We start from the raw sequence: 16,826 nt of genomic DNA, 5'->3' as shown, positions 1-16,826 counted from the left end.
AGCTAAATGCAAGGTAGAACAGGCTCCTAATCATAAAGAACATGTGGCAAGAAGTCATTCAAAACACTGACCTCTCAGCTCTTGTCCTCAACAATGTCAAACCTAGGAACTTAAATTCATTAATTCTGCTAGATACCAAAAATTATGGATTTAATAATTTTATGTCTCATTACACAGTCCACTAACTCATTTGGCCAATGTGTGTAGAGGTGTTAACTGGCCACCTCATTTTGAATTGTTTCCTGCAATATGTGTTTATTCACAGAAGAGTTGTTTTCATTCCATGTTTATCCCATAAGTGCTCTGCCCATGTCTATTTCCATAGACAGAGGATTGATCTGGAGCAGTGTTCTTAAAAATTCTCTTACCCCAGAAATGTTAGTTAACAAATACAATGCTGGAATGATATAATTGAGTGAAGTCAGTGAGTAGTCCATGTGGCCTAGGAGTATTTGGGGTATAGAATACCTTCCAACTGATCTCCAAAGCAAACGCCACTGGTAGAGCTGAATATTATGGCTTTGTTAATGTTTGTCTAAAAGTATTAAACTCCATTAAACAGATTTGCTGCCAATGCAAACTAAAAACTGAAGCTCACAATGGCTTAGGTCTGGAAGAAAATACATCTGCTTAACATCTTGTTTTTTTTCCTGGAATTCTCATTGAGAATTTTTCTGCCACAATGTTCCAAGACCATCCTTTGTTTGCTCACACTTCAATCTTAAACCAGTTGTAAACAAGAGCCCAGCTTTCCTCACATGCACAATCATTAAATTACATATTCCCAGAAAAAAACTACAATATTTCTAAAGCTACATGTCTTTATGGCGTGTGCATGTGCACAATTATATTTATATATGGTTTAGCAGGGGGGGTTTTCACTCTGCCTTTCTGATACAACCCTACTGCCTATCACACAAACACAACAAATCCTTGTTGGCAGGCTCTATGCTCTGCTAATTTTCATATGTGTCTGATTATACATAGTGTAGAAATATATATTATTTTTTTTTACGTTGTCTTTTTCAGGAAGATTCTCATCACATTAAGGGGGTCTTTATAGGATTTTCCATCTTTAGTTGCTACAAGTTTTGCAACAGCAGCCAACCATTGTTGGCAATTAGTCCTTCATCAGTCTACAGTTACTCTAAATGTTCTACAGATGCAGAATGTTTCATTTAAATTGCACAGCTTATCTAATAGGTCAACTATAGAAGTATGGGACTGCTATGCTAATAACAAAGAAAGAAAAATATATAGTCTCTCTCTATATGTATGTGTGTGTATGTGTATATATATATATATAGAGAGAGAGAGAGAGCGAGAGAGAGAGAGAGAGAGAATATAGTCTCTCAAAATAAAGTTTCTTTAATTAGGGCTATATGCTGGTAGTCAATGCACCAGTAGATTGAATTGAATCCCTCATACATGCTAGTCTCTCTTCTTGCTGAACTGCTGAAATATATTATGGGAATCTCATGACTGTGATGCATGATGGGAGATGTAGTTCAGCCCACAGAGGAGAACATGGTCATGAGACACTAGCATGGAATTTATCTTCCTTTAACAAAGGCAAATTTTGGGATGTAAGGAGATTGACAATGCTGCTTGTAAATTAGAAGTCATTTTCCAGTGTTCCATAAGTTCATCCACATTCTGTTTTGCTGGGAACACTAGTTTTTCTTTTATATTAACAAAGCCAGGACATTGTGATGTTTTGTACATGTCTTGTGAATATACTGTATGGCAAGCTTAGTTTAGGATAAATAGGTATCAAAATGGTTCTTTGCACTTTTCATCTGAGAAATAAATACGTGAGGGGAAGATTTGATAGCAGCCTTCAGTCTCCTGAAGGGGGTTCCCAAGAGGATGGAAAAAGGTTGTTGAGTGGTGGCAGATGACAGAACAAGGGGCAATGGTCTCAAGTTACAATGGAGGAGGTCCAGATAGGATATTAGGAACAACTATTTCACAAGGAGAGTGGTAAAGCACTGGAATGGGTTTCCTAGGGAAGTGGTGGCATCTCCATCCTTAGAGGACTTTAAGGCTGGTCTGGACAAAGCCCTTGATGGAATGATTTAGTTGGGGATGGTCTTGCTTTGAGCATAGGATTGGACTAGATGACCTACTGAGGTCTCTTCCAACCCTAGTCTAGGATTTTATGTGTTTAATGTCTTTTTCTACAGGAGGAAATGTTTTGCTCAGACCTCAAGATAATCAAGCTCTCAAAGCACATTCATTTTCAGTACAAGATGTAACACTAGCTTTACAATATTTTGCTATACCCCCATTATGACCAAAGTTTCTGGCAGTAAACGGAAATTACAATTTTCTACTGATTTGATTTAACTATGTGGCAATGTTCATTATTGTCCTCAGAACAAAACAGGGATCATATAATCAGAGCTCTTTGAAATGTTTCACTTGCAGAACAGAATTTCAGAATAGTAGCTTTTTCTGATATTTTGACCACAACCACCAAAATTAGGCAGTGGTTGTTTTGCTTTGCTTTGCTTTTTGTAAGGTGCAAAATCACTATTTTTGCAGGGAGAGGGATTAATAGGAGTTCATGGTACAAATTCTTGGAAAGGGAGATAATTTGTGGTTCAGATATTAAGCTAGCTAACTGGAAGTCCCTATTCTTATCCTTTTTCCACTAAATTTCTGTTGGAGCTGATATGCCATAATTTGTGAATTCTTTTCCAAAGTGTTAAGCACCTAAAGCTCCAAATAAGGTCAATATCAATGAAAACAAAGCCACTTTAAGGTACATAATTTGTGCATGTTTGAAAATGTTGGCCTTAATGTCTAGTATTTTAGATAGCCATGTAGTACAGAAGAGGGAAATATGGATTATGCTCTCTATAAAGCATTTAATCCTTTTTACTTATTTCTTCCAATTGTGGGTCAGAAAACTGGATTTCCCAGCTGAACCTTTTCTTCCTCATATTTCAGGAGACAAGGCAGATGCCTGCATTTTGGGAGAATACCTCTGAAAACATTACTATTTGCCAGATGTGACAAAAAAACCTTTTTTGGTCATTTAATTCCCACTTTTAGCTTCCATTTTCAAACAGCCAACATTTAGGAAAGTTTAGATAAAAGGTAGGATTTTCAAAAGCACTCCATATTGGCCTCACTCTGTTTCTATTGCAACCAATAGTAAAATTTCAATTCAGGGCAGGGCAACAGTGGGTGGGCCCTTTTGAAAATTCTACTCAAATTCTAAGAAAATTGTTTTGAGGAGGATTATGCATATAACTTGTAAATTGTGTCCCCACATCACATTTTACTGACATGAGGGGCCATTCAGGCATGCTCATCTTCTACTCCTATTGGATTATAAAAGATTTGACATTCAACCTAGCAATAAACAAAGAAGGCTCTGCTCTCAATCAGGATTTGGTGGGAGACACAGCCACTTCTTGTCCTGCCTACACTGATTTACTAGCATCCTTAAAAGAAAAAAGAACTTCAGTATCAGCCTCAGTAAGCATCATTGACAGATACCTTCTTAGAAGTGTTAAACCAGCCGTAAAGCCTTTACATGTGTAAAATGAGATTTGTCCTCATTGGTTAACCAAAGAGCTTACAATCCACATGACAGAGTCTGCATTGGTTAACCAAAGAGTTAATCATCCACATGTGTGCAAATACATACCTGCTTCATGTACATCCAACTGTAAGTACAAGTGGAAAACATGCACATCTCTCTGAGGTGTGTATTCAGGCTCCTAATTGGGGGGCATATATAAGGGTTTTCATATGCAAAACAGAAAGGCACCTGTGTGCCCATTTTCTGATAGGAAATTAAGCCCACCATATTTAAGAACAATATTTTCACTTGATCATGCATAAGTTTTTTTTGCCCCTGTCCAGACTGCATTGTGAATGGAGCCCAGGCTTACTGTTTACAGCTGCTTATCTTGCTTCTGGAAAGGATATCCTTGGTCAAGAGGAGCATCCTTCCCATGTAAGGTTTCTTACTGCTTACATAAGAGAACGTTAATGGAACTTACTATGTATTTCAGTTTGAAGATAAATTGAGATATTTCAAGAACATTCATGAGCCCAGGTTGAAAGGACTTACATTTCCAAATGGAAGTGTCAATATGTGCCTTTAAGCCACAACTTTTGGTTGGACCACTGCAGCGGGAACTGCATGGCACTGTCTGATGCAGGCACAGTTCCACCAGTAGTAAAAAGGAATAGGACTAATGACTCATTGCTTGAAAGTGAGCATTTTGTTCTCTTTGTGACAGGATCATAGGGTCACTTCCCTCCCCCTCCCCCCATACCCTCTACTTGCCTATGGGAGTTGTACCTCTGTGATGAGCAATAATCTAAGGAAGTACTGAGCACACAGAAATTGAGGTAGTGGCCAATCCCTTCACAGCCCCACTACTTGTATATCAGTTTGGGATGAGGGCAATCTGGTTTTGGCATTGTACTTTTGGACAAGTCAGATAGCAAGAACTCTCATGAGATTATGACTGGATATGAATGGATTCACTCAGCAATAGAATCTTAATTCTAATCCACTACTTCCTTATTCCTCATTTTCAGGCTGTGATTGCAAACAACCACCAGCTAGTATGATGGATAACCCAGTAATGTTCATATTTTGAGTTTAAAATATTGTAGTACATAAAATACCACACCAGTTTTTACCTTACTGTGTATCTAGCATTTGAAGCAAGCATGATAGTAGTTTCTTCAAACAGTGGCCATTGTTAAATTCTGCAGTGACATAAAGAGTAAATCAGGTAAAATAAAAACACATCTCCCAATTTAAAATATAATTTAGTATCAAGACATGATTAAAATAATCTTTGGGACCACCAAAAATGTAAAAAGGAAACAGCTACCTTTGGAAACTATTGCAACTTCCCCACATAGGGATTGATCTCTAGAACATACAAAATATTACAAGGTGTATGTTAACTACCTAAACAAAATTCTCAGTTGTAATCTGTCACTCAGGTAAGAGCCTGGATTAGAAAACAAGAGGTTTTGTAGTATGGAGGGGGGGTGGATTATCCCATTCTAGGAGTATTCAAGGAAATGCAAAAATCAGTAAAGTATAGAAAGAAAAATATATGGCAAGGTCCTCAGTGTTTGGAAACTGGCATAGTTCCATTGGATTTACATGTAGTGAATGTTTCTGACATCTTCATATCAGACCTATTATCTGAGAAAAAGACCTGAGGATGAAGGTTCTGCAATTATTGAGAGGAAGGAATTTTATTACTGAGATGAAGGATGTCAGGACATTTAACAGCAAGTGATCCTTCAGGAGAGAACATGATGAACAGAAACCATGTAAATACTCATAGCCTGTATTATGGTATACATGCTGCTTGGACCACCAGCTACAGAAAAAAGACTTTGTGCTCCACAAGGGGCACATACAGCTCCTTCCTATACCATCCCCACATACTGAATTTTGCACATGAGACATACAAAACACACTTGTGCCTCATCTTCAGTGGATATATCCCCCCACGGCTTCAGGTTTTGCAGCCTTATCAGAACTAGATAAACATGGAAGTTATTCAGTGGATGAGGATCGGAGTATCTAAATGTGGTCATGATCAGGTAGTTAAGTAACCATTTGCTCACACATGCAGTTGTATATGCCTAGCTCTGACAATATGTAATCTGTGCAAAAGCACAATTTGTCTTTTTTGTTTTTCCCATCTGTGCCTCAGTACTTCAGGTACACAAGAACAACATTTTGAATTCAGCTAGTTGAGAAAAGTGTGATTTGTAAAAACATGCTCTTCCCTTACTACAAATACAAGCAATTTACCATGTAGTTAAGAGCAGGTTAGTCTACTTTAGCTTCTATTCAAATACCAAAAGTCCTCTCTCTAGTTTACAGGCAGTGTGATGCAGTTATGGTCTCATCACCTAATGTAGAACATCTGGGAGAACTGCCACTTGTCAAGCCAATCAGTACCCTGCTGACAGACAGAGTATGCATTATAATGAAATCCCATTCCACAGCTGTTCACAGAATTAATTTCCCCGCAGAATTTTCTAATTAGTTGGCTCTTTCCAGGCCATTCCTCACAGAGGAAACAGAAAGGAAGCAAAAGGCTAACACCTGCTCCTAAAGCTGTGGCTAGGGGAAAAACATTTGAGGGATGACATATACAGTAAGTACTTAGACACTAGAAACTCTCCCATCTACCCAGCTGCAGGGATGAAGTAACTCTGTTTGGAAGCTTAATGGAGATTCTTTTAGAGAATTTCCAGTGGTTGAAATTCCAGACAGTGAACCACATTACTGAGAGGAAAATAAAGGATTTGTTCAAGAGTTTTAAAAACAGTGTCCTAACAAACAAAGCATGACCTGCACGGAAAGGAAGAAAGATGGATGAATCAAGACCATTAGAATGATTTTATATGCAGCTTGAGTAATTACCGGCAGATTACTTTTGATATTCAAATTGATTTGAAATGAAGTAACCCAAAGCCACACTTTTGTAATGTAGTGTATGATACTTCCGTAACAGTGACTATAACTGCCTAATGCATTCCTAGATAAAATGAATCATAGCAGGAAGAAGGTATTTGTTATTTACAAATATGCACCTGTGGACTGTACAATAATATTACATTTTTTCTAAATTATTCATTATCAGTGAAAACAAAAAACTGTGGCATAATTCAGAGGGTTGCCTTGAAAAACATCCACTGTATAACATCTTACAATTCAAAGTATATTGGAAGCAAACCATTACAGCATTTGCAAAGATAAACTGTTGTTGCAGAGTGAATATATAAGCTAAGATTAGATGAAATTTTTACTTGGTCTTAAAAATCTATACTTGATCATTTGCACCACGTTTCCATATACAGTAAACTTCCTATAATCTGGCACTTTTAGGACCCAGGGGGTGCCGGATTATCAGATATGCCAGACTATCGGAAGGGGGAGCTATGAGGGGCCTGGGGTGGGGTGGGGGGGATGCCACCCCAAACCCCTCATAGCCCCCTCCTTCCGATAGTCCAGCTCTGCTCCAGGTGTCCCCGATTCAGCCGCTGCTGGTCAGTTTCAGCAGCGGCTGAATCCGGGACGGCTGGGGCAGAGCAGCTGGGGTGCTGCTGGGTTGGTCCGGTAGCGCCGCCCTTCGGTGCTGTGAGACCAACCTGGCAGCACCCCAGCTGCTCTTGGGGATGCCTGGGACAGAGCAGCTGGGGTGCTGTCGGGTTGGTCCCGTAGCGCCGCTCCTCAGCGCTGCGGGGCCAACCCGACAGCACCCCAGCTGCTCTTCCCCAGGCGTCTCAAAGTCCGCTGCTGCTGAAACTGATCAGCAGCTGACTCCAGGAAAGGGCAGCACTATGGGACCAACCAGGCAGCACCCCAGCTTCTCTGCCCCTAGCTTCCCTGATTCAGCTGCTGGTCAGTTCCAGCAGCGGCTGAATCGGGGAAGCTGGGCACAGAGAAGCTCCAATCATCCAGCAGCCAGAGCACTTCCAGGTTCCTGATGGGACCATCAGGAGTGCCGGAGCATTGGATGCCGGACCAATGGAGTTTTACTATAATAAGGAATGCCTTATAAAGGGCATTCCAATAAGATTATTTGTATTAGTTTGACTAAATTTGCTTTTTTGACCCAATGCTATTTTTTAGTTAGGCCCTTATCCTAGAAGAAATTTAATGCATTAGTTTCTATCTAAAGACCTCCTCTTTTTAAACCTACACAGTCACGTAAGGTTTTACTCTGATAAAAGTTTACACGGCTTTGTGAAAAATGATTCCTTAATGTTGCTTTCAGGTTACTGAGTTCAAAAAAAACCTAACATTACCCATGACAAAATATAACTAAGATTTCAGTGCATAAAAAGTTAACTGTATGGTTAGCTATGTTTCATTTCACTTACTTCTCACATTGTAGGTTTTTTTCCCCTTTATTTTGCACAAGTTTAGGGTTTTTTTTTTATTTGGATCAGTGGATTTTCCTGGTGGAAACAATGTGTTATTAATTTTAAAATAAATATTTAATGTACTATGTTCATGTTTTCTGAGTTTTGAAAATGTTCTGTAAAATGGATAGTTTAGTTTTGGATAAGTACACACAGTGAGGGGCAAAACTGAAGGTTCTGCTGCAACATTTGAAAAAAAAATGGAGATAAAAGAAAAGGCTGCTAGCAGTCCTTAAAGATGCCTTGGCAATGTTCCCTGGTATTGCAAATAGCTGTTTGTGGTAATATGGGGGATGAGTGAAGGGCAGAGGCTAACATACAAGCTTACTTAGCTTACCATCCTCCTCTTACATTGTGGTAATAAACAGGCTTTTATGGCATGTCCCTACTTATTTGAATAGGGACTGTTTCAATTACATATGGGGAGAGTGTTTTAAGACCTCTCTTCCCCAAAAAATATAATTGGTGTCTAACTGTGACTGAAATGTAGTGAGAGTTACAGGACTCAGCTGCACCTGTTTGTTTTTCTACAGACACACAGCACAAGAGAAAGGAATAAACATCTCTCTTCTCAATATGGAGCTGAAATTCCTCCATGAAGGTATTTTGTCTCTGTAATATTATTCTGTGATGTAGAAGCATCTCTTTTGCATTAGAATCTATGGGCCAACCCATTTTCTGTACCTTCCTCTACATGGGCTTTATTTCATTCCAAAAACATTCCCTAATTGTTTAAGTAATAGATATTACTTAGATGGCTTGGTCATGAAAATGCCTATTATCCTTGGTTATGGGCAGAGCTGGAGCACTGGCCTATTATTAAGATTGTCTAGCACTTCTGACTATAATATCTGTCTTTGGTTGCTTATGGTTTTGTCAGAATTTAACAGTTTCGGCTACATTTTTCTATACCAGGTGTTTGCCTCAACATGTGTCAGGGTGAGCCTTTTGCTTTCCCTGTAAAAATATACCCAAGTTATAAATCCTTGAAAAGATTGCAGTTCAGATATACTCGGGGTCTTCAATTTTAGCAGCTGCACTCAGTATTACAGTGGGCAGGTGTCCGGTTTTCCACTGAACACTGGCTGAAAAGGGGCCTTTCTCAGACCTCCCCAGTCTGGTGAAAATGAACAATTGAGTAAGTGTTGGGGACAGAGAGTGACAGAGGGAGGGGGAGACAGAGTAAGCAGAGTGGGGCCTTGGAGAAGGGCCACTGTTGTTCAGTGAGAAAGTTGGCAGCAGCACATGACCTGCACCAACCTCACATAATGACTGATTATATTCCCAGCAGCCAGGGGATAAAGGGCTGAAGCCAGACTTACCCTGTAATGACTGTGCTAGGCCAAAATGGAACTTGGCATTGGAACTGAGAGCCAGGAGTCTGTTTCTTCCCTGCCGTTCAGAACTTCCCTGTTGACACCCTGGCGGCGTGGAGGAGGAATGCAGAAGGGATGAGCAATAAATCAGGGTGGAGGGTGAAGAAAACAAGGACTGGCACTAGGTGAGCATTTAGACTGGCACTGCTAACCTGGGTTGGAAGTTGAGCACTAGCAGGGGAGGCAGAGAGGACGGGACTGGTTGGGCAGAGACTGATTAGATGCTGGAGAGTGAACACTTGAGACTGGATGAGAAGCTCAGAGACGTGGCGGGATACTTGGATTAGCTGGACAAGGAGACAGGAACAAGCAGCCAGAAGGGAGTGTCACACTAGAAACTGTGGAAGACAACAGATTTGAGAAGGAGCCAGGTGAGGGAGATTTGGAGTCTAGGAGCTGGGGAAGAGAAGGAATGAGACAACTTGCACGAGGATCTGGAAGAGAGGCACTGAGACAGGCTGGGCAAGTAGATGGACTGAGTACTGACAGGGAGATTGGGGGTTAGGCATTAAGCCTAAAGGAGGAGACTGGGACAAAGAACCACAGAGGGAGAAAAGACCGGATAATATAATACAGCACTAGCTTAGTTCTAGTTAAGGGCTTTATCCTATTAATAAAAATCAGTCTCAAGACACCCATTGACTTCAATAGCACAATATCAGGTTCTATAGTTATATTCTACACTGTAATCACTATTAAATGTGGGGATTAGTTGTTGTATCTAAATCAATAGAAGCCTGTTATTCACAGATCCTAATAAATCAGTGAGTTTAGAGGTGTAACCAAGCCCTGAATAACTAGGGTATATAAGCTCCTCAGCCCTCAAACTCAGTTTATACTAATTACATTTAAATTACCTACTGATCATTCAAACTTAAGTGCTTGCCAGACAGGACAAAAAAGCAATGAGTGGACAGTGAAGGAGACACGGCTCCTTAATGATATGGGAGGTAGCTGCTGTATCATTTACATTGTGTCATTTTATCATGCTTTGCATAATATTTTATGCAAGCAAAATGAAAAGCCATCTGCATTATCTGTGGAATTTCTGTAGATAAGCTAATTTGACCAAACTAATTGTAAATCATTTACATTTTATCAAAGGCTAGAAATGATTTGAAAGTGTTGTCTTGTTTTTTATAATAGGGATTTGGGGTGTTTTCAGTCTAAGCCTTATGGGTAGACGAAAGGGGAACAGAAAAACTGCTTTTTTTGTCAGGTACAAAACTGTTGTTGAAGACAATGTGAAATAAATTACTGAATAGGTCTATTTTCTACATGTAGTCACTTCTCAAACTCAACAGACAATTTGCTACCTTGCATAACAAACTGGAATCAAATTGCATAGTCAACAGTCCTGTAATACATCAAGAATATTGATAATGGGCCCCATTTTACTAATGTTCCACATATTGAGCAGCATTGTATTCTGCAATTAGTCCAAGTGATTTACCATCGATGAGTATTATCCATCATGTGTAAGTGTTGCAGAATTGAGTCCTCAGAAGGGAGAAATAAACTTACACTTTAAGCTGGTGTTGACAAATATTAACCAGTGATGTAGACTGGGTTGCCAACTTTCTAACAGCAGAAAATGGAACACTCTTCCCCTTCCCCTTTCCCGAGCCTGTGCATATGTTAGAATGTTGCACACAGCATGACCCCCATCCTTGTTCAGTGACCAATGTTCTGCATTACATATCAAATCAATAAATGTTATCTTGTACACACCAATAGTCATGCAAAGGACCGTACACTGTAATACAATCCAAGAGTGAGAGACAATGCATTAGGGAGATGCCCTTAAAAATGCTCTCCTGTAATTTCCAAGTTGTCCCTTTATTTAAAGCACATGAGTGCAAGAGTGATTATCACAGGCAGGGACTATGCCTCTATTTCCTAGAGAATAGGAGTAAGCCAATGTTTAGGATGGCACCTACAGGGAGGGGCAGCATGTAGAGTCCCCTGTCTTTCCCACCACTTACAAGCCAGGGGGATATGCTCCTGCTTTCTGGGGGCCATGCAGAGCTGGGTAGGGGACCTGGAAAGTGAAACAGTTGCACCAGGTGATATGGCAAAAACCCAAGCCCACAATATCTTATAGCCCAGTGGATAAGGCATTTGCCTGGGAGATGTGTTCAGATCTCTACTGTGCATCAGACTTTGTTTGAACCCAGATCTCTACTTCCTAGGTGAATGCTTTTTACCCAATAGTCAGGTGGTTAAAGAGCCACTACCTCATTTCTTGTGATTGTTTTCAAGAAAGGACTAATTTAGTTTAGGAACCGAAGTCCAAAACAAGATCTACAGCTGTGAATCCCAAGTGAAGTAAAGCCTTCCTACCTCTCTTTCCTCTCCTAAGTGTTTTCTCTGACCTAACTTAGGTGCTACCCTGTTGAACTTGCCAGCTTTTGTGAATCCCATTCTTAAGTGCCTACCTTTCCTCATGCATAGTATAGGAAGGCTGTGCACTTAACCAAGGGCTGTGGAATCTAGTAAACTGCAGAGCACCTAAAAGCTAAGCATTGAAATCTTAAGTATAAGTCCCCTTTGTCGATCCAGCTGCTTATCACTTTAAGCACTGGGATGGTCCTTCATTAGGCCAGCCCCTAGCTACTTTCCAGAAGGAAAAGGGGGAGAAGCAAAACTTCACTAATATCCAAATCACTAATGGCCCATTTCTCCTTCTGCAGAAGAAACATGGCAGTGGTTCCTACCAGGCTACTGCATTTAAGCTAGAATTTGCATGGCAGAGGCAATTTAATACTTGTATAATCAAAGTGTCTACCCAACTTTCACATCAATGGTTTGAGGCTGTGGCTACTACTGCAGAGCTATGTCTACACTGGTGTGATTTTGCGCAAAAACTCTTTAGCGCAAGAGTTCTTGCGCAAGAAATTCATGTTGCCTGTCTACAAGGGCCTCTTACGCAAGAACAGTTGTGGAAAAGGGCTTATTCCTGAGTGGGAGCATCATAGTTCTTGTGCAAGAAGCCCTGATTTTATACAGTAGACCGTCAGTTTACTTGCGCAAGAACACACAGCCAGTGTAGATAGGCAGCAAGTTTTTGCGCAAGAGTGGCCGCTTTGGCGCAAGATCGCACCAGTGTAGAGACAGCCCCTGGTGTTTGGGATGAGTTCTGTTCTCCCTTGCTTCTGGCTCCTGCACTATACCCCTGTTATAAGCTGTCTGCCTAAAGATACTGAGGCCCTGGAGCAATCAATAGGCAGACTGCAGTCCATATCTGGACTTCCAGACCCTTTTGAATGGACTCCGAGGGGTTTCTCTTTATTTATTTTTTATCTTTGCTATTCTTAAAAAGTTACTTTCTCTGGAGTTTGAACCCAGACCAAAAAATGTGGATCTCGACAAAAAATAATTAACTATCCCTGGCTTACGATATGTCACTACTTTTTCTCCTCTTATCTGTGACAACAGATCACTTATGTGACCCCCTCAGGGGGATGGATTGACTACCAGTTTCTCACACAGCCCCTCACTGCAGCTCTAGTCCTGAAGGTAACTGATCCCTGCATGGCAGATTTTTCTACTGTAGAAAAAGTAGGTGACTCTCATGAGTGTATAACAGATTTGTTTATAAGTTTCTGCTACACTAAATAAGGCACTTTTATTGACATTTCGTTTTTTCACTCTTGCTATTAAACCTCATATTTCACACTCATACACAGAAGACCAGGTTTGGTTTCCATGAATGGGCCACAGTATGTTTTCTTATGTTATTCAATCGCATATAGGCGCCCATCCAAACCAAGCACTAAAATAAAACATGGCTTCTTTCCCTGGGAAGGTTTCACGGCCCTACTGTCCAACTTTCTTCCCTACCACAAACACACAACACAATTGTGCAATCGCCTAGGAAGGAAGGGTGAGATCAGAGCTGTGACTGTGGACATCCTGACATGGGGATCTGGCAGCTATTCAAAACAAACACAATTAGAGAATTTACCCTTGCATGAAGTATTTGCTTTCTTTATAGTCACTGGTCTTAACCTCTAGGAATTCTTGTGATTCAGATGCAGTGTTCCTTGAGGACGACAAGACTTCTCAAGCTTCTGCCTCTTGCATTACCCAACACAGGGAAAGGGGGGAAGGAAATCTCTGTATCACTCCACTAGGTAACATTGCTTCTATCTAATGAAACTGTCATTTTTATAAAAAGTTGTCAGAATTTGGGGGTCAGAAATCACTGCCAGGATTCAGACAAAGATCTCGCCACATTTTATTTGAAAAGGGGCTATGATGATAGTTTGGAGAAGAAAAGATTGAAGTCATCCTCAGCAGCAACAAAACTTTAAATTTCACAATATTATGCAAAAATAGGGAACTTGCCAGGTACCCCTACCAAGCCTATCCATCTTTTCAGGCAGCTGTGATGTCCTAGAATGATGGCAGGGCTTTGAGAGACCTCAGACTTTTAGGATATACCCCTATATTTTAGGAGATAATAAAAGAGTTTGGCCTAGTGAAACGGATTTTCCATAAATACATGGGGTAGATAATAGGGGTGGGGGGAGAGCTATTTAAATTAAATGAAAATGTTGGCACAAGAACAATGGCTATAAACTGGCCATGGATAAATTTGGGATTTAAATTAGAAAGAGGTTTCAAACCATCAGAGGACTGAGGTTCTGGAACAGCCTTCCTATAGGAATGGGAAGGAGGCAAACAAATGAACTAGTATTTAGATGGAGTTAGATAAGTATATGTACAGGACTATATGATGGAGCAGTCTGTGGTAGCAGGGGACAGGACTCAGTGAACCAGGTGGTCCCTTTTAGACCTTCTATTCCTATGTCGGGAATATACACATGAGGTTCTGGAACAGTAAAAGATAATGCTACAATTTAGTGAAGCTCTGGGAAGTCACAGAGTCCATGACTTCGAGTGACCTCCATGGCTTCCCTCTGCAACAGCTGGAAGCTGTAGGGTCCTTCACTGCCCATGGGGCAGGAGCTGTGGGGTACCCCCATTACCTCTGGTGGTCCTGGAGCTCCAAGCCACTGCAGGCAGTGGGATTACCCAGCAGCTCCTGACCATGTACGGGGGGGGGAGGGAACCCTGCAGTTCCTAGCCACAGTGGGGCCCGACTGATCCCCACTTTGTCACAGCTTTTTAGTAACAATCATGGACAGGGCACAGCTTCCATGAATTTATCTTGCCCAAGACTTACCTGTGACATGTACTAAAAAAGCTGACTTCATCTACCCACATATAAACAAGACAGCTGTCACAAGAGGACAAGGGTTAGAAAAGCAAATTTGTACCTTTGATTGCAGCTACTTCTGAAGTCCCTAAGAAGAGACGTTATTCTCAGCTTAATCTTAATGAACACAAAGGGAATCAGTCCATGCTACCACAGGACTAATGGTAAAGGATGTCAGAGGGTTGGTGTTTTATGCAGGCTGTACAAAACACACCTGAAGTCTTACCAAGTAACGTAGAATGAAACAAAATAATAAACAAAGTGAAAGGGTAAGGACAACGAGCCAATTCTTCCAAAATGTCAAGCTACCTCAAGTACCACTCAGAAAGGTGGGGCAAGTCTGTCAAATACCTAAGCTGCTTCTCCAATAAAAACTTTAGACACGAAAGCTACAGCTTTACAGTTTTAGCTAAAAATATGACATTTATGTAGTGTTAGCATGCTTTACAAGGGATCATATGCATTTTCCCCCTTTGTTAGTAAGGCTGTAGAATCTGATGAATACTTTGCTTAGAAAGAACATAGAAGAGTAGCTGGAAGGCAGGTGGAAGAAGGTGTAGAAAATGCAAGAAGTTTGAACCAAGTCTGAACAAGGTGCTCCTACAAATGTGTGGTGCTGTGAAGTCCTGCAAGGAAAAAACTGTTCAGACTAGCTACATGTGGGTATAATAATCCTCTAAAGGTATTGCATCTTTAGCCTGAAGTATAGTAAGTTATTGCTCTGAAAATATTTTGTTAGAAGGTCAGAATCTCTGGTTCTAGTAGTGTAGTGGGGCAACAAAATAGTCTTAAACTACATGTACCCTATCTTAAGTAGTATAATGGCAAAATATAATGCCTAAATTGTTGCTTTTAAATGTTAATGATCAAAGCTAAGCAAAGAAGTTAATACACAAATTATTCAGAAACAAATGAGTTAAGCATCGCATTTTGCTGTGCATATGCCTAAGTGACAGACTCTGCATGGCTGCAGTGTTGCAAGATGGATGTTAAAGCACTGATCTCATTAAGTAATACATAGTGGGTCAAATTTACTCCCCAAGTTACTTTGTTGGTTTCAACAGACCTACACTAGTCAAGCATTTGTCCCAGAGTCAAAAATCGGTAACGAATTATAAATGTTTCCTGGTCTTGGCTTATTATATCTTCATTTCTAAAAACACTACATAAATCTACAGTCCTGTATCCGGCAATAATTGAAAAACATCATGTAAAAGCTCTTTGATGCATTCCAAACGAATAAAGAGAAGTTTTTAAATCTATCAATGCTTATAAAAGAGAATGTTACTTTCCCCTTCTTATCCAGAACCACACTTAATTGAAAGGATCAGTTTCTAAATCAACTGGTGCTGCCCTGCACATGCATCCCCTTTGCATCTCTTCTGTGCTTTTATTAACATTAGTGACTTATCTAAATATTAGAATGTTTGACTGCCAGGAAGCTTATCAACTGCAGTTTTTATGGGCTGTTTAATGATGGAAACGGGGAGTTGGAGCTCCTTCCCCACCTCCCTCGATATGGAAGTCTTCAAGAAGCCATGGAATGTGCTCTCTGGTATTTTTGGTATCTTTAAAGTGTCAAGAGAGCAGAATTTCTCTTGTCAGTTGTCACAGTGTGACTCACAATTAAAGCCATCTGCTCTACATTCACCTCCCTAAGGGCATCACTCATTTTTCACCAACTTCCTGTTGTTGACAGCACAGTTCCTCCCTATATCACTCTACACCAACACCCATACTCCTCCAGGAGACTGCAACAGGCTTGAACAGATTTCCCCTGAGAAATCCTTTTGCTTGTTTTGCTAGTGATTTTTTTTATTTTTTTACTACAGGCTGTTGAGAAACCTTTTAAACACCAGAGACTAGGATATTCTAAGGCACCAAACGGAATTAAGTGCCCAAACCCTACTGATTTAGTGGGACTTGATTATCTATATCCATCCTCCTCTTTTGAAAATCCTAACCTTAATCTGCATTCCACTAGTAAAGTAAAATACTAATTGTATTCATATTTTTAAACATCTGAAAAAAATGAATACATTATTTTCCTAAATATTATTCAGTCATGTGCAGAGCTTGTCAAATAATGGCAAAAGCAGCTGTGAATATTCTATGGGAGGGCTGGAAAAACCCACAAAACTTGTTTCCAGAATCATTCATATACAATATCACCAGATCGGTCCTACTGTCACTGTTCATGACAATGCAACATTATTGATATAGATATTAAAGGTGTGCATTTCTCAGCTAGTTACCTGAATGCAATTAGCCGCAGCCCATAGAAGTTGCAT

General features: G+C 40.3%; 1 long non-coding RNA gene across 4 annotated transcripts in view; it reads left to right on the top strand.

Annotated features, from left to right (window-relative positions):
• LOC142829575 (uncharacterized) overlaps positions 1-16,826 on the top strand; it is a 294,677-nt gene that overhangs the window by 92,399 nt on the left and 185,452 nt on the right. For 3 of the 4 annotated variants that reach the window (XR_012904107.1, XR_012904104.1, XR_012904105.1), the window contains exon 3: positions 8,469-8,536. This is a non-coding gene — a long non-coding RNA (uncharacterized LOC142829575). Of the gene's footprint in view, positions 1-8,468; positions 8,537-13,345; positions 13,448-16,826 lie in introns of all 4 variants that reach the window. The other variant, XR_012904106.1, reaches the window with a different exon arrangement.

This window comes from Pelodiscus sinensis, chromosome 5 (assembly GCF_049634645.1).
Source record: "Pelodiscus sinensis isolate JC-2024 chromosome 5, ASM4963464v1, whole genome shotgun sequence".
NCBI classification, from domain to species: domain Eukaryota; kingdom Metazoa; phylum Chordata; order Testudines; family Trionychidae; genus Pelodiscus; species Pelodiscus sinensis.
This window is presented reverse-complemented; position numbering and strand designations above follow the sequence as displayed.